This window comes from Camelus ferus, chromosome 6 (genome assembly GCF_009834535.1).
Source record: "Camelus ferus isolate YT-003-E chromosome 6, BCGSAC_Cfer_1.0, whole genome shotgun sequence".
Classification (NCBI taxonomy): Eukaryota; Metazoa; Chordata; class Mammalia; order Artiodactyla; family Camelidae; genus Camelus; species Camelus ferus.
Genome location: NC_045701.1, coordinates 50257821 through 50276412, shown reverse-complemented (window position 1 = coordinate 50276412; position 18592 = coordinate 50257821). Strand labels below are relative to the sequence as shown.

Here is an 18592-nt window from a genome sequence, read left to right as displayed (position 1 = left end):
GCTCCTTATTTCTACTACCATACTCATTTCCCTCCAGCTTTTTCAATACATAAAAGATAGCTAGAAAAACATTTATTGCTTTTCTCTGCTAATTCTAACAATGGTTATATTTCTTGTTCAGTTTTGACTGATGGAATTTTAATCTCTTTAAGTGTTGTATTTCTTTGCATGCTGATAATATTTTATTGAATACCAGACATTCTGCATTTCACCTTGTTGTATACTGGATATTTTTATATTTGCATAATTTTTCTTTAGTTTGTTTTAGGACATGTTTCTTAAAAATGGTTTAATCCTCTCAAAGATGCTTTTAATATTTATCTGGAAGGAACAGAGAAGCATTTACCTTAAAGATGACTCTTCCAACTATGCAGGCAAAATATTTATGATTATTTCACCCAATTCCCTCTGAATAATGACTATTTTCCAGTCTTGAAGTGAAAACAGATACTCTCCTTGACCCTGTGTAGCCTCCCAGTACTGCTCCCTCAAGTATATTCATGAATTGTTGTTACTTTTTCCCCAGCGTCAAGTGGCTTCCTCTTCCATACGCAGTGATTAGGTGGATTCTCGGCAAGTCTCCAGAGTTCTCTTTCTCTCTGCAGCTCACTCTGCTCCAGTATCTGCACCACCATCTCTAGCTGTCTTGGTCTCCCAGATTTTCAGCTGCATCTCCTCAGACCAGGGAGTGCACCAGAGCCCATGTGGGCCCCCCTCCCTATGCTGTCACTTGGAATCTCTCTCAAATCATAATGCATATTCAAATCTTAAAATCTACTGACAGTACATAATGTGTTTTTCAAATAATGCAGTTAGAAAACTTACATGCCAAATGAAGGAAAAGTTAGACAATAAATAGCATCAAACATTTGAAGTAGTTTGCCAAACCTTTCTTTTTCTTATTATATATATATCCTGTACATGTTTCATGTCTGTGGTTTATAAGCACACATTCATCTACTTCCAAATTGTTTATAATATTACATAGATTTTCAGAATTATTCAAGATGCCCATGTTACTGTCTCTGATAGGAAATAGTAATGTGATCATGGATATTTCTTAGCAATTTACTTTTGCTTTGGCATGACTATCCCAGAAGCAGAGGCTTTGGAGACCAATACCTAGGTTCAAATTCTAGATTTGATAATTTTTTGTTCTGGGTGTCTCTGAAGAAATTAACATATATCTTTTTCCTTGATGAATATGACTTTAATTTCATAAGTTTGTTGTGAGGACAAACTGAGAGGACTTCAAGGAGCATAGTGCATAGTAGGAGTATTGTAAAACATAATTCCCCTGTCTAAAATTGCTAACATCAATTTAGCACCAAGGCTGATGGTTTGAGTTCAGACCTGATATCACTTAACTGTAGTTATTACCGATTTAGGTCTGAAATAAAAGATCAAAGATGACTAATATGTTTCAATTCACATGCAAATGCTGATTGATTGGCTGTGGCTTCCAGGAGTACTATATTTAAAAGCATTCAAGGCTGCATCCAGATTCAGTGGGAAAGAGTTTAATGATTGATTAGTGATTTCCCATTAGAAAATGTTGCTTGTTTCTCTATACAAACCAAGAGCTAGTCATAAAATCGTGGATACTGTTGGCACAATTTTGGTCCCTCAAAATATAGTTTAGCTAGCATTATTGGAAGCTTTTAGGCATAAAGGATAAGGAATATATTTCTGGCAAATCATAAAAGCAAGGATTTAATACACAAATTGAGTGCCCTTATTTCTAGTAAGCAAAAATGCTTTTTTTTTTAAACTCTCTGGCCTATGTCTTCAATTCTACACAGTTTTCTACGTATGTAGTCAGGATTATATATTATTCATATAATACAGGGGCTTAACGAGGAACAGAGATTAGAGTAACAATAAAATGTATATTTGTGTTATATATGCTGAACATTAATGAGGTAAATTTAAATAGATATTGACAGCAGATGCATTTCTGATCAAATAAAGAAATCTGGGATATTAAATATATACATATACACACACATACATACACACATAGACCATCAAAAAAAAGAAAAGAGAGCTCTAGGTGCAATAAATGACAAAGATAACAAAAGTCTGAGAATGGTGAGAGGGATCTGAATCTTTAATGGTGTCTCTAGGAGAATCAGACCACAGAGGCTGGTGGCTGAAGTTTTATGTCCATGCCAAAGCAGACAGAGATAATAAAGCTCCCTACACAAACTCAAGTACTATGAGGGGACCTTCTTACTACTGACACAGGAAACTGAGAACATTCCACCCTCCAGTCTGAGGAATCAATAAAGAAAATATGTGATGGGATGAAACTAACAAAAGACAGATAAATAAATGAATAATAAATAGCAGTAGGTATTTTAGACATAGAGTCACTGAAATTAAAATTTAAATAAACATTTTAAACAAAAGATTGGGCATATCTGAAGTGATAATTGATAGTTTTACTGAGAAATCTGAGCAAATAACCAAGAAATCAGGAGTTAAGAAGAAATGTAAAGTACTTAACAGCCATTAAGAATCATTGGGGATAACATGAGAAGGATAGAAACGAGCTGTACTTTCAGCATTATAGACTGGATTAAAAGGAAGAAAAGGTCTAGTTGAAAAAAAATTTAGCTGTAAATTTTCAGAACTTAAAAACAAAACAAAAACCCTACGTCTTCAGACAGAAGCAACAGAAAAGTTTCTGAACAAGAGAAAAAAACAAGTTCTGGTCCAGAAACACCATTCTGAAACTACAAATCATAAAATGTACAGAAAAAAATCTTAAAAGCTACAGAGGAAAAAAACATAAAATGAACAAAAAATAGTCTTAAAACAAACATCTCATCAACAATAACAGATGCCTATAGAAAGGTAATATCCTAGAAGCATCTGTCCACCTAAGAATAACTCTATACTCAACTAAGCTATCATTCAAAATTTACTGCAAATTACAATTACAAAAAATAAAACATTAAAAAAAGATGAGACAATTTCCTACCCACACACTCTCACTAAAAGGTACCCTCCACCAAAAAACAAACGTCAATACGAAGGAAAGTGTGAGATGGAAGGATAAAGAAGAATGACCATAGAAATCCATAAACATTTAGGTAAATAAAACAACTGGTTACACAGGGAGGTTTAAAAAGAAGTTATAAATAAGATACTTGGTAAATTCTGAAAGTTTTAAAAATTATAAAAGAAGCCTGTACATACAGATTTACTTTAGACCTAGTTAAGCCAGGTGTGCATCTAAATTTTATAAACTAGAAACATAATATATGACTTCCAAAGAAACAAATATATTTTAAAAAAGGCCAAAATGTGACAAAATTGGAAATCAATTACAAAAAGACAGACAAGAAATTCCTACTTGTTTGAAAATGGAAACAAGACAAAAATAATTAAATAAATAAAGAACTTAAGTTCAAAGAAGAAATTAATACGGTAATGTCTGTAACTAAATGGCAACTGTGCCACTATAAATCAACATTACTTGCCTTCTTGAACAGGCATCATTGAACTTAAGAATTTAGAAAGAGAAAAAAAGTCACTGAAAGGACTAAGAAAATAGATCAACCTTAAGCAAGATTTTTCAAGGAAAAAGGAAATAAGATGCAAATTGAGACTACTAAGATTTTAAAAGGGGACCAATTTGTGCCTGGAACAGAGTAGGAACAAATCAAACTGGGACACTATGTGACATTTTATACAAAATATTTTGAGATAAATTGAAGTAAAATATTCTAAAAATATAAAAACTATCAAAATTGATTCAAGAGAACACAAGAATCAAACTATAGCCCTTAAAGAAAGTGAATTTTCAAAATATCCCTCAAAAAAGCATTAGGCCTACGTAGTTTTACATATTAACCAAATTTTCAAGTAAGAGATAAACCTTACTTTATTATAGGTATTTCAGAAATGAGAAACATTTCTCAATTTAATTTATAAAGCCAACCTAATCTTGTCACCAAAAAACTGGTATCACAATCCTATCAAAATAAAAAATTAAGGGACATCGTTTACTTTTGAAAATTATTAAAATTTTTCTAAATAGCCTGAATAACCTTAGTTTGGGCACACATTTTCTAGCTGGCCACAACACAAGCACTCCCTGTCTATACTGCAGCTATGTAAGATTTATGCTAACTTAGTGATCCACTCAGGCACCAAACGGTTGGGCAGCAATGGGAGGGTACACTTTGGAGGGGGCTCTTAGCATCCATTTGGATAGACCCATCATTTTTCCAAAATGGTGTATAATTACTAGAATTTTCTCCATGTGCTACATGTCGAAGAGAGTTGGGATCAATGCCCTCCTGTCTTAACACCTATTCCAATTCATGTATTTGCTATTTGCCACCTCCCTGTGAACACTCTAGTTTTAATCACAGATGTCTGAGAACTAATTTTAGTTTTACTTAACTGAAAAATATAGTTGATAATAATAATAAAATAATGTTGGGTGTTGCCTTTGGGTACAATTGACATGGTAACTCCAGCTTGTACAACTATAGGCTAAATTTCAGTTTACTACTTTTGCTTTGTAGTAAACCCTTTGCTCTCTCCAAAATCCAAACAAAAACAATTGAATGATTTTTCTTCTGAATATTCCTTTCCAGAATTTCATATACATAGAATCATAAAATATGTATACTTTTGGGTATGGCTTTTTCTTTTAGAAAAAAATCTTTCTGATTCATCCATACTATTACCGGCATTGATAGTTCATTCTCTTTTATCCTGAATAGTTTGGAATACTATTCCACACAACATTTACATGTTGAAGGACATCTTAGTTCCTTCCAATGTTTAGAGATAATAAATTAGACTGTTGTAATCATCCATGTACAGGTTTTGTGTGAGCTTAAGTTTTAAACTCACATATGTAAATGCCATGAGTGTGTAAGCTAAGACTGCAGATTACAACTTCAAGTGGAATGCTGCTACCTCATCACGCCTTACATTCCTTTACCCTCCCTCCTTTATGATACAGTTATCTGATATATTCTCCTCATCCACTGAGAGCCAGATTGAACCATTTTATAATTATTTTTGCTTTTAACTGTCAGGCATAATTTTAAAATCTTAAGCATACGTTTATTCTTTTCACTATTTTGCTCAATCTCTAGTATTTTATATTTCCTTACATTATAATTTATTTTCTGCTGGCCCCTCCCCAGTAGATCCTGTGAACTGGTACCACAGTCTTATAACACACAATATGTTCAGGGCAGAGTGCAAAACTACTTGTTGTTCTAAGAATCAGGTATATCAGGCAAGATTCAACCAGATAAGAATCTGTAGGAGATTTATATTAAGTTTACTGCAAGGAATTGGCTTACCTGATTGTGGAGGCTAGCCAGACAAGTCTAAAATTCATGGAACATGCTGTCCAGAAGAAGAAACTGTTGGTATTTGGCATAGGCTGAAGCTGCTGTCCTCAGAATAAACTTTTTCTGCAGGGATGTCTTAACTATGCTAAAACCTTTCAATTGATTGACTCAGACTGACACAGATTATGTAAAATAATTTGCCTTACATAAAATCAACTGTTTGTGGACTTGAATTACTTTCACCAAACGTATTCACAGAAAAACCTACATTATTGTTTGACTGAATAAGTGGGGACTATCCTCCAGTCAAATTAATACATCAGAATGACTGTCGTACCAAACAAAATCTCAGTTTGAATGAGAAAGGACTGAGATGACTCAGATTTTGGAACTCTCTGACAAGGATTTCAAAGCAGTCAATGTTATAAATACTCTAGCGAGCGATTACAGACATTCTGGAAACATTTAAACTATCAAAAATCTCAGCAAAGAAATAGAAGACATAAAGAAAAATTAAATGAAAATTTTTGACTTAAAAAGTACAATAATCAAATTTTAAAAAAATCATTGGATGGGCTTAATACAAGAATGGAAACAACAGAGGAAACAATGAGCTTGAAGATAGAGCAACTGAAATTATGCAATCTGAACAACAAAGAGAAAGTGTATTGAAATTGATTTTCAGGGAGATATGAGGCAATAACAAAAAATCTAATGAAATAATTGTTCATCAGAGTCCCAGAAAAAAAAAAAAAAAAAACTTGTGGAACTGAAAAAGTATTTGAAGAAACCAATGGCTACAAACTCCCAAAAAATCGTGAAAAACAAAACATAAACCTACAGATTAAACAAGTTGAACAAACTGAAAACAAGATAACATTAAAGAAATCTATGCCTAGACATTTCTTGATCAAATTTCTGAAAGTTAAAGACAAAGGGAAATCTTGAAAGTAGACAGAGAGAAACTATGCATTAACTATGAGGAACAAAGGCAGCAGATTTCTCATCATAAACCACAGAAACCGTAAGAAAGTGGCACATTTTTTAGGTGTTGAGGGAAAAATAACTGTCTGCCCAGTGTTCTATATTCAGGGAAAATACGCTTCAGGAATGAAGGTGAGATAAAATCATTCCCAGATGAAAGAAAGCTAAAAGCAGATCTGCTCTAAAGAACATCTAAAGGAAGATCTCTAAACCTCAGACGTTCACCAGTTACTTTTTACAAGTTAGAAGAGCAGGAGAAAGAATTAGAGCACTATATTGCTTAGTGATTCTTTTAAATGCATGTATTATTCTATGATTAACACTTTAATAATAAGATAAATATCATATTCTGAGAGTTCTATTAATTTTGAAAGGATCTAAAACAAGAGTAAGAATATGGTCTTAACATAATGTCATCACATAAAGTAAAGCTTGACATAAATTGATGACCGAAAGATACTACAGCGAAAAAAAAAAGGGGGGGGGGGCAAAGACAATGAATAAATGATTCAGAGAAAAGTAGAACGAGTAATACTAAATATGTGAAAAGATTATCAATTTCTCAAGCAGTCAAAAATATAAATTAAATGATAATTAGTAGTCACTGTATACCCATAAGATCAAAAATTTTAGAAGGAATGATTCCAGTTGCTGGTGCCAATGATGATAGCCAGGGGATAGGTATTCAAATAGCTATGAAAATGCCCATATCCTTTGTCTTCAAAATCCATTCCTAGGAATACATTTCATTGGAATAAAACTACCAACACATAAAGATGTTTTCTGAAGTCTTGTTTGTAGAGTTAAATACTAGAAACAAAAGGAACCTCATCAACAAGTGGAGGGTTGAACCGTAATTTATTCAAACACAGGACACTATACTGATACTAAAAACTATGTATTTGATGTATAACAACTGACTTAAGACTTTTACAACATACAAAAAAATGACAAAGGAAGATGTAGAAAACTATATAATACAGAATTATTTTTTAAATGGAAAACAAAAACATATAGGTGTGTAACTGAACATGTATGTGTATGTGTGTACGTGAATGCATTTGTGTGTAGTTATGACCATGGCATTCCTTATGCAAGAATACACATTAAAGAGTTAACATCTGTTACAGTGGTAGTGGGGGCAGCCATGAGACAGCAATAGAAAGGAGAATATGTGAAATAAAATGACAATATATTTTGATAAATGCTTAAGTAAAAACAAAACAAAGACTCTATGAATTGAATAATAAACAATACAATCATAAATCAGGAGGAAAAAATACCCAGTGTGAAACACACTGTAACTTTCAAACCTGTCCCCATACTATATTAATCAGACTGTATGGTACCTCTACCCACACAGGTTCAAGGTTAAAAGTTCCCTAGAGATGAACATTTTAAAATTCATTTCAGAATATATTTTACATTATACATATTAGTATTTATAGAAATATGTGTAGTATGTTATATGGCATTTTCACCTAAAGTAATGAAAACAAAACCACAAAGCTTATTTGTCTTATGTACTTATCAAATTTATACTTTTGAGCACAATGCATTTGGGAGTGATGGACAGGGATTACAGCAAAAAAAGTGACATTCTCCCATGAAAGTATCTAATTACTTCACTTCTGAAACTGTCAAACTTCACATTTAGTTTAAATTGTTTTACACTCCAGATAGGACAAATCAAAGTATGAATAAAAATTACACAGAGAAATCCGTGTAACCAAATGTGAATCTGCATCAAAGCTAATTACCCTACTAAATGTGTTGAGTCAGCTGGAAATCCAGTCAATTGTTAGCTGATAGAATTACAGCTGAAGTGATTTTCCTGTCAATATACATTGATCTGAAATTGAACAAAATCTGATTTAGACTTCTTCTCTGCCACTCCATAAATAAATGGAATAGGTAGATACATACATATATACATGAATGCATAAATAAAATAGTGAGCTTATCACTGCTCAGAATGAAAATTCCTACTCTTAATAGCATAAAGACAACTGATACTATTAAAAAGGAAATTTGGAAAGGTCCATTATCATTGTTGCCCTTTAAAATTAGTAACAATTAAACTTAGTTTGGGGACAAGTATAAACATGAATCCAGTATGGTATCAGATTTGAGCAAAACATTTTTTAAATAAGGATATAAGATATCTTAAAATCCAAATCTTTCCTGAGATGTACAATTTTTAAATCCTTTAAAAATAGAAATTCCTATACTGTGAGTTATAAAAGTACTCATATGTTAAATTTATATTTGCTCTATCAATATAAATTTGCTTTATCTATTTATTTGCTTTCTCTCTTTATTTATTCAAATAGATTTGCTTTATCTATCTGGATAAACATAAATTAAATGGGACACAATGCATTTAAAGAAGCCTCTCAGTAAAAAGACAACTGTGACACTGAGTCTACAGTATGAAGATTCACATAGACTATTAAGGTCAGTACTAATGAGGAGTGCTTATTTGACAAGTATAAATAAAGCTCACTTTTTTTTTTTTAACGTTTGAAAACTTGTACCCGAAGTTTAACAAGATGAGTTATAGACTGAAAACATCACTTGAAAATGAGAGTGGAAAATTTTCCCTGAGATTTTATGCACACAGTCTCAAACTTTTAGACTTATAAACTTAACTACTATGAGAACTGTCTCAAAAGTACATCATCTAACAAACAGAAACTTACTGTTTTCAATATTTTTGAACTGATTCCTCCTCGGAGAGAAATACTAGATTGATCTACGAGGAGCATCCTTCCCATGGAGCCAGACTTGGCACTGAAAACATTGTATACCCAGAACTAGTCCGATTTGTATAAAATGCTGAGTAGCTCATGGAACAGGGTAGGGTTAGAAGGTTACAAAAAAAATTAACCAAAATGGTCACAGCCACAAGGAAAACACAACTGGTGTAAAAGTAATCTGGGAATACAAGACAACACGAGATTGTTAGGCTAAATGGAAGTGTGATGTGGGAAAAAATGAGAGAGCTGTTGCCCATAACCAGCTTTCCTGTGGATGAACCATTAAATGGGTATATTCTCAAAATGGACCTATAATGAGTTTCATTAAAATATTTCCTATCTTAATTTCAACCAGAGATAATGCTTTTGCATTCAGTCCCTATATACTTCTTTCTCTCAATTTACCCTCTTTGCTACTTGTGCTATAATTCTTTCAACATGCATTAATATCACATAAGCTTACTGTAAAAGAATATGGAGTATACTAGGCATCCAAAAAAATAAAATAAAAACCAACCACATACACACTTCAATATTCTCCCCATCATCTTTTCATCACTAGTTTTGACAATTATTTTAAGGCAGAATTGTTTGAGTGCCTTAGGCATCTGCATTTGGACACTCCTTCAGTTCCTTCAATTATTCCAATTAATCATTTATGAACATCTCTGCTAATACCTAATCTGTATCACCTATAGGCTTTTATGATCCCTTAGATTCATTTCTGTTTTAACGACGCAATTTAGAAACTTCAAAAACAAACTACCATCATGGCTCTAGAAAATCAAGAGGATAAAAATATATAGAAAAATGATTTTTAAAAATTTTTTTCCGGAAAATATTGGTATCAAAATTGTCATTTTTTTGGTCTTTTCTGGGGAGAAGTTTTTTCTATAATCCATTTAAACCTGGGCAAAATATTTCCTAGATACAAGTTTGAGACATTATATTAATCAATGGTGTGCTGGTAAGCCAGCTCTCTAAAACAAACAAAAAAAAAAAAAAAAAAGAAATAAACTGATCTGCAGCATTTGCTGATGTTCATGAAATAAGTATTCCAGCATGACCAATTCAAGCAAAAACATGGTATCACTGAATTAGAAAGAAAAGCAACAAATCAACTATCATGTGAGTCAGCTCCAGTGTTCTGGGGCACTGATACATTAACCAAAATCTGTAGTTTACATTAGGATTGTACAGGTGTTGCACATCACACTGCTTTTGGAAAGTATAATAACATGTATCCACCGATATGGTATCAGACAGAATAGTTTTAGTGCCTTCAAAATCCCCTGTGCTCCACCTATTCATTCCTCCCTCTCCTAAATTCTTAGTAAACACTGATCATTTTACTGTCTCCAGTTTTTCCTTTTTCGGAATGTCACAGAATTTAGAATCCTACAGTATGCAGTGAGCCTTTTTAGATTGGCTTCTTTCAATTAGTAATATGCACTTAAGATTTTTCCATGTCTTTTTATGGCTTAACAGCTCATTTCTTTTTACTGCTGAATATTGCACTGTATGGATGTGCTACAGTTTATTTATCCCTTCACCTACCGAAGGACAACTTGGTTGCCTCCAAGTTGGTTGCTTTTGACCATTATGCATTAAGCTGCTATCAACATCTATGTGTGCTTTTGTGTGGACATGTTTTTAGCTCCTTTGGGTGAATGCCAAGAATTATGATGGGCTGGATCCTATGGTAAGAGTACGTTTAGTTTTGCAGAAACTGCCACACTGTTTTCCAAAGTAGCTGTACCATTTTGCATTTGCACCAGCAATGAACAAGAGTTCCTATTGCTCCACATTCTCATCAGCATTCAATGCCGTCAGTGTTTTGGATGTTAGCCATTCTAGTAAGTATTTAGTGGGGTCTTGTTTTAATTTGTAATTCTCTGCTGATATGTGATGTTGATAACCTTTTCATATGCTTGTTTGCCATAAGTATATCTTCTTAACTATTTTGAAGCAAGAACTTACTAGAGAATTAGCTTAGTGTAAGGGTTGGGAATAAAGGGAAAGCAAGTTCAATAAATGTTTGGAGCAGGTACAACTGCAAAGGAAGTTCACATGAAGGACAGCTAACCATTTTATGAACCAAGGACAGAAAGGTCACTTTTTATTGATCTTAAATCAGAATCTAAGAGAACATATGCTTAATATATCAGGGGCACAGTGAAAAAATAAAATCTGACAGGTACTTTACTACTGAAATATTAATAATGAATGTTTATTCCTTCCCATTAGTTAGCAATGGTCATTAACGTGGTAACTCATTAAAAAAAGGTAAACAAAGCAGTTCCTGATTTCATCTCATCTAGGGCATTTCTCATACTTTTCAGTGTTCAATTCCACAGATACGTTTGGAATTTGCACTAAAAATCCCTGATGATTTCATTTCTCCGTATTTGTAAATTAGTGAGGTTAAATCCTATCAGAGACCTAAAGGGAAATACAGCTATTCTAAAACATCCATTGTAGAAAAAGAGAATAAAAAGGAATACCATGAAAGCCACTGTGCAACTGTCTGCTATTCAAAGCCATTGTGGATATGAGAGATGAAGTCCCGGGGGGGCAGATTCAAATTCCCCTTGTCCTTTCAGTTTGGTCTGAACGATTTTTGTAAGATACTTTCTATTCTAGATTTTAAAAATAATTCAAAAGGCTACCTATGTTCAGTCATAAAAGTAGGGTGATATTAAAAATATACAGAAGAATATATAAAAGTGGAAGCTAAATACTAAATAACTTGAATAAACTTGAAGAGGATGCTGAAAAAAAAAAAGATGACATTGGACTGTTTTCACAAGAAAGGAGAGCAACAAGTGAGAGAATGAGTAAAAGTTATGGAAATACCTGAAACACCCATGTGGAGCAGTGTTAGGGGTTTCTCAGAAAACTGTGAGCAAATCACTAGGAAAAGCCATAAAAATAGAACATGATCCTAGTCCGGTCTGTTATCTAAGACAGACATTTAGTCAGAACTCTCCAGAAATCCAAGTGCAATTTTTGATCCAAATATAGAAGAATTAAAATAGTACTCAGAATTGAAGAGGAAATTTCAGGTTAACACATTTGCTGAAAGTCTGTGTGGAAGAAAACAGCACCCTGGAAGATGTACTTTCAAATATGTCGACCACATAGTCATTGAGAAGGGAGAAATCTGTTTATTCTAACTATCCATGATTATCTGTAAAAATGAAAATACAAAACTGCATGCAGTGAATTTCTAAATATGGAAATTATGTTTGTGGATGAAGGATCATCCATACTGGCATTGCTTGCAAATCACTTTAGTTTTAAAGTACATGATAGTCAATGTTCCTGGGAGCATGACATTATAAATATTTCCCAAGCAAATATAGTAATAAGATGATGTGGTACAATTTTCAGAAAGGGCTATAAGAAAACAGACTATATCCTGGTATACTTGTAGGTCTATTTACTACAGTAATCATGACAGGACTTCCCCTAGACACAATCCTGTAGTCTTATCATTTTGCTTTCTAAGTAAATTCACCATAATGGTAATTACAATGTCATATCAGTGTACTGATCTCAGACTTCTCTCTTAAAGGTGTATTTATTTTATTATTAAAATTGATTATCTACAATATAATAACAATATGAGATAGGGACAAAGAATGTTATTAAGTTACGGATTATTTAAAATAAACACACTAAGAAAAAAATGACAAATTATAATCTAATTAGTGTGTCGTTTTAGTGCTAATTATTGATCATGAGTTAACGGTAACCCATCACATTTTAGCGTGCCTAGGGATATGTGTTTGTCTGGTCCTTCTCCAGGGGAGCCTCTGGCCCCTTCTCCTTTACACTGATTTAGTGAATCTTGCACCTGCCTCTGACAAACATTCTCTGCTTCTTGTTCAAGGGCAGCAGCTTCCTGATGTTAATGCCAATACACTTACTCCAGAGAGCTCCAAGGCTCTGGTTCCAAAACTTCAGACTTCAAACATAATTTCAGATATTATTGTTCATGGTCAGTTTTAAACTCACACTCTTGATTCAGTCTCAGTAAAATTACAAACAGGAAAGAGCATCTGTTAGTACCTCTCTAGTTTAACATGAACTTAAATGCTCTTTATAATGCAACGAGAAAAGAAAAAGGGATTAAACTTCATATCAACTGGAAAAGAGGGCCCCACTCAGTATTATCTCTAAAAAAAAATATAGCTTCAAAGAATTATTAGGAAAGACTTGGAAGTTTGTAAAAGTAGCATATAAGGTACTTAAGGCTTTCCCACATGACAGAAATGATCAGAAATGAAGACCATGAAGCTTCATGAAAAAGACCGTGAGCTCTGGCATCAGTCAGTCCTGAGTTTGAGCCGTTAGACACAATAAGAGAGAACTCATGTATTCTTTGAAAATCAAAAACTATCTTAGGTTTCATATGACAGAGAAAACAGCTGCACAGATTGTACACAGTATTTTAGTTGTTAATTTCACCAATGCTGCAGTTTTACCTAAAAGTCAGTGTGACTTACATGCTTCTCTTGGAATTATAACTCAGGAATTTCCAGAGGCAGCATCTCTCAGGAAGAGATGTAGAGAATTTTTTGATAATAAAATTTAATTTAATTTTTTTCATTCTACAATAATTTTAATAGATGAGTTTTTTTCAGTATTAATCAGGTAGGATATAGAGAACCTGGCATAGGATAGGTCATCAAGAACAGTTCATAAATATTGATGCTTGTTCTAGGAGAGCAAGATGGAGATAATGTCATATGCAGGAGATACAATAAATATTTATTCTAATTAGTCAGGAGAGACAGACACAGCTTTCTCCTAAATCTCACTTGTCCTCTTCCATAGCATTAAAAGCATACAAAATGGCATTCCTTCAGTGTTTCTGATTCCAGCCACTTGAGTTAGAATGTCTAAGTTGAAAAAAAAAGAAACTAAACAGAAAGAAAAACAAAGCAAACAAACAATAAACCACATCCATAGCCCTATATTAAAAATCCTGTACTTGGAAAAAGTGAAAAAAAGTCCCTTTTCTAACATTACATATTTAAATTTCACTTTAGTAATGTTTATGTTTGGCATGTGCAGTGACGTCCCTTGCCCAAGTGTAATCATCTGAAATTGGATTATTTTAAGCTTATTTCTAAGAAAACTTTTCCTTAGGCAAAATCTTTCCTAAACTTAACTGGCTTCTTGGGAAACATTTTCCTCTGTTGCTGGACAGCACCCTCTTTAGGCTAACCAGAGCGTTTGTTCTCTTCCAGGGCTTGACTTTCTTCATCTACCTGCAGACCTAAGGGCATCCCCTGGCCTCTGTCTCAGGTTCATCATCAGGTTCTTTACTGAGATAGCCCCTCCCTGTCCTTTGCTTAGCATTTTCACTTTCAGTCACTGGTCTCCACCTTTTTGTGCCCTGAGACATGGGGTCACTCTATAGACTCCCTAACACATGGAAGCACCATTGTGTCAGGCTCAGACCAGACTGTCCCGAACGCAAAGTACAGTCTGTCTTCATCGTGGTCATGCCATGGCTTTAGGTCAGCTTGTGAGACAGGATGTCCTCACAACATCCAAATCTCCGCCAGGCAAATGGATGTCTCCCTTCATAATCAGCCATTGTCTCTATTCTTTTTACTCATCCCTATTCTCTTGTCTTCCTATGAAACAGAGACTATTCTCCAGCCTCACTACAGCAAGGTTTCTCAGGCTCAGCACTGCTGATATTTGGGGTGAGATAACTCTTTGCTAGGGGTGGAAGGGCCATCGTGTACATTGTAGAATGCTTACAGCACCCTTTGTCTCTCTCTACCCACAAAATGCCAGTAGAGCCACTCCATGCCAGCTTCATGGTGACATTCAAAAATGTCCCCAGATTTTGCCAAGGGCTACTAGCTGGGAGTGCAAAATTGCTCCCAAATGAGAAACACTGCTCCAGAAAAAAGACACAATCCTTAAATCTCACTCACCAAAACATTTAAATATACCAGAAGCCCTCTGAATTTTTTAAGGGGTTTTAGCATTTTGGAAACAAAAGTTAGTAAAGACTTACAGAGTGTTTTCTGTTTTCCATCTAACTCATATCCCTTACCCTGAGATAATGACTCCAAATCTGCTTAATTGAATGAAATGAAGGAGTGGGGGAGAAAAAAAGAGGTAATTTCAAGAACTGAACATCAACTAATATTTCAAAAATATTGCTCTGTCACATGTATCTGTTATCCTTTCAAGTCCAGTCTTCTGTATTAATGAGAAAATAAATGGTCTTTAAAATATTCTTAGAAGGAAGTAGGAAATGAAAATGATTTGCCTTACTGATACGCTTCTCCGCATAGCGCACACAGCAGATTACCTCCGGATACTACTGTGCATTAGTGCGTGCCTTTTATCGGGGGTTGCAAAGTCCATCTCTTCTCTCTGCACTTCTTTCTTCCATCAGTGACTCTTCCTTCTTAAGGCTCACCTTTCACTGGGACTCCTCTCTCATTCTACCTGATCCTATTCCTCTAGCTGTGAATTCAGCTGACCACCTGATTGCAGAACAGTCTTTCCCTCAAATCTGACATCATTAATGTATGTGGGCACTTGTATATACGTAACTGCATGTTAACTCCTCCTTTCCATTGACCGGAGGGGTTATTTTATCCTACCTTCTCTTTTCTAACCTGTGAGGTTTTCCCTTAACTTAATTACTCCTCTGTTTCTACTATCATCTTCCTCTTATTATTTTTACAATTTTAAGTATAATTTTTGTTCCTTGTTTTCATTTTTTTACTTACTTTTGTTTCTGTGAAAATCATCTTGAGGTTATCCAGATCTAATTCTTTAGAATTCTCATTAATTTTAACTTATAGTACCTTGCTCCAACTCAAACCAACTTGTTTTTACAAATTTGTTCTTAAGAATCTATAGGGTAATTTTTCTCAGGAAAATCATGTTAAGAGTCATTCTTGACTCTCTTCTCTCATGACCTCCATTCTGTCTGTTAGAAAATGCTGATGGCTCTCCCTTCAACATGTATCTATCCATCAGCCAATGACTCTGGTTTATTCTCTAATACTTCACAAGTGCTGTACTAGTGTTTGGAAATAGTAGTTTCTCAATAATATTTGTTGAATAGATGAAAACAAAGATGTTATTATCTATGTACATGACTTAGTTCACATACCTCATAAGCAAGTGTACGTAAAGTCAACAGCCACGCCAATTATGCAAGAATTTATTTTGACTGTAAGACATAAAAATATTATAGTCAGTAACTACCATTTTATTGTTGGGTAAAAAAATACAGGCAATGTCATCAGATAATTGGTAATTATGGTTATGAATTCAACTATTTCCTTATCTCTTAATTAAAAAAATGTTAATTGTACACTTGTAAATGCATCAAATTAGGAAAATGCTGTTATAAAAACACAATTTACCACATTTTTCTCCAGGATTTTTTTAATTAGGTTAAAGAGAAGTGACTATTGTCCTTTCCAATTTTTTTTTTTTGCTTTGAATAAAAATGTGGGCAATTAAGTTCTTCTTAACATTCTTCTTATGACACCATTTTCTCAGAATCACTGAACTTTTTTTTCTATTATTTGTAACTTATTAATTAAAAATCTAAACTGATTGGAGAATTTTCTGTAAAACTACACTGGTTTCTTTAAGCATTGTTTTTGTTTGTTTTACCTTCCCTTCAGAAAGCATGTATTTGTTAAACAGATTAACAACGCAGTACAATATGTTATTGGCAAGTCAAAATTACATATTTGTAGACTTCCAGATTCTCTGGTTCTATTTTCCCTTTCAGATATTTCTACTAGAAAGCTTTTATTCAAGAAAGCTTTTACATATATTTCTACATGAAATATTTCATGAATGAAAGGCACACTGCATCTTTGAATAAAGCAAGACACTTTTCTACATTGAGGTGTATCTCCTTCTGCATAGTTTTGTCCTTTTCGGCATCACGGTCACTTACTCCTAGGGACCAGTTCCGTCAGTTGCATTTGGCCTAATAGCTGTTTTGATCAAAGTTGGTCCAATTTATCAGATCCCCTTCACTTTCGCCTTGTGTATAGAGGATACGTGTCAACAAGAGAAATCAAATATCAGCCAGGTAAGTCTGCTGTGGCTGCATGAGTGACTAGGCAGATGTTTAAGTGGGTAAAGTACTCATTTAATTCTCCTGCATTTGCACCAATATTGAGAACTGCATATGGAATTTATCATCTATTTACATCATCAAGCCAGATGGCTTATCATATATTCCTCAATTGATGCCATGTGTCTCACTCTTTTCTTTTATTCTATTTATTTGGAGAGCTAGACATCTGTTAGATTTCTTTCCATATTTTTCACTCTCAGTAAGAAACAATTTGATATAAATTTGTATCGTTTCCTGTCCTGTTTAAGTTCTGAAGGTATTCTTGGTAGCCATAGCTTTATCTAGGCCCTCAAGTGGATATCAGGCTAAGTTACAAATACAATTAAGTCTGCACTAGTATAACTTTTAATGGATATTTCTTTCATATAAATATATGTTAATATATTAATCATAAAAGATAAGAGAATAAAATGGTCAAATACCCTTTAGAAATAAAAATGTGCTAGTATTAATTATAGTCCTTAGTGGTAAAGTGAATTTAATCAAACAAGTCGCTGGAGAGGGAAAATATATGACTGGAGTAATTTTCCCATCATTTTGTAATTAGAAATCATTTAAATAAGCTAGTATATAAAATGTAATCAAAATAGTTTAATAAGTGCTTTGATAGTACTGTCAAAGTGACTTCAAAGAGAACTGATTATCTAACTTGCTTTCTCAAATATTTAAAATAAGGTTTTGTTCTATACCCTCCAAATTCCAGTTAATATTAAATTGCTTCATTGACAATGTTAAATAAAGTTCAGCTTATGTATGGTGATTACAACACAGATATAATTCCTAATGAAGAAATATAAAAACTTGGTTTAAAAAAAAAAGAAAATGAGTTTCAATATGGGTATATTATAGCATAGGGTTGGTTCCAACCAACTGGAGCATAATTTTGTTTTTTTTCCTTTAAAATGGGAATAGCTTTCTTAAGAAAGATACTTAAGGAGTAGAAATCCTGAGGCTGAGAATGTTAACAGTATAATAGCCAATCATAGAATGGATCAGAAATAAAAGCAATTATTTGATAGCGGTTCTTCATTAAGATGATAGCAGTGCACCTTGTGGTCATACCTAGTTAACACATGGCTGAATGATACTGTGCTTTGATTGTAAACCTCTAGTTACTGAAACACACATAGGTCCTTATGAAGTCTTATGCATTTAATCATTATTTCATGCAGTTATAACATTTTTAGAGTTTTATTTTGTTGAAGTGTGAAAGAAAAGCCAGGCTGGTTTCTTTCTAACAAGGTAACTCACAAGTCTAGGAATGTGAAAGAGAGGCTGGGCTGGGCTAACAAGTCTAAGTATCGGAATACTGATCTGAGTTCTGCTGGACTAACTTGAAAATCTAAGTTAATTAGTGTTGGTTTGCTGTTCAT

The 18592-nt window shown here is 33.6% G+C and overlaps 1 long non-coding RNA gene across 5 annotated transcripts in view; it reads right to left on the bottom strand.

The window, feature by feature from the left end:
• The window catches only part of LOC106730238, a 579289-nt gene that overhangs the window by 237742 nt on the left and 322955 nt on the right, over positions 1-18592 (bottom strand). For 4 of the 5 annotated variants that reach the window (XR_004320690.1, XR_004320693.1, XR_001366677.2 and 1 more), the window contains one exon: positions 16230-16289. The exons of the other annotated variant lie outside the window; for it this stretch is intronic. This is a non-coding gene — a long non-coding RNA (uncharacterized LOC106730238). The remainder of the gene's footprint in view (positions 1-16229; positions 16290-18592) is intronic. 5 annotated transcript variants of the gene reach the window in all.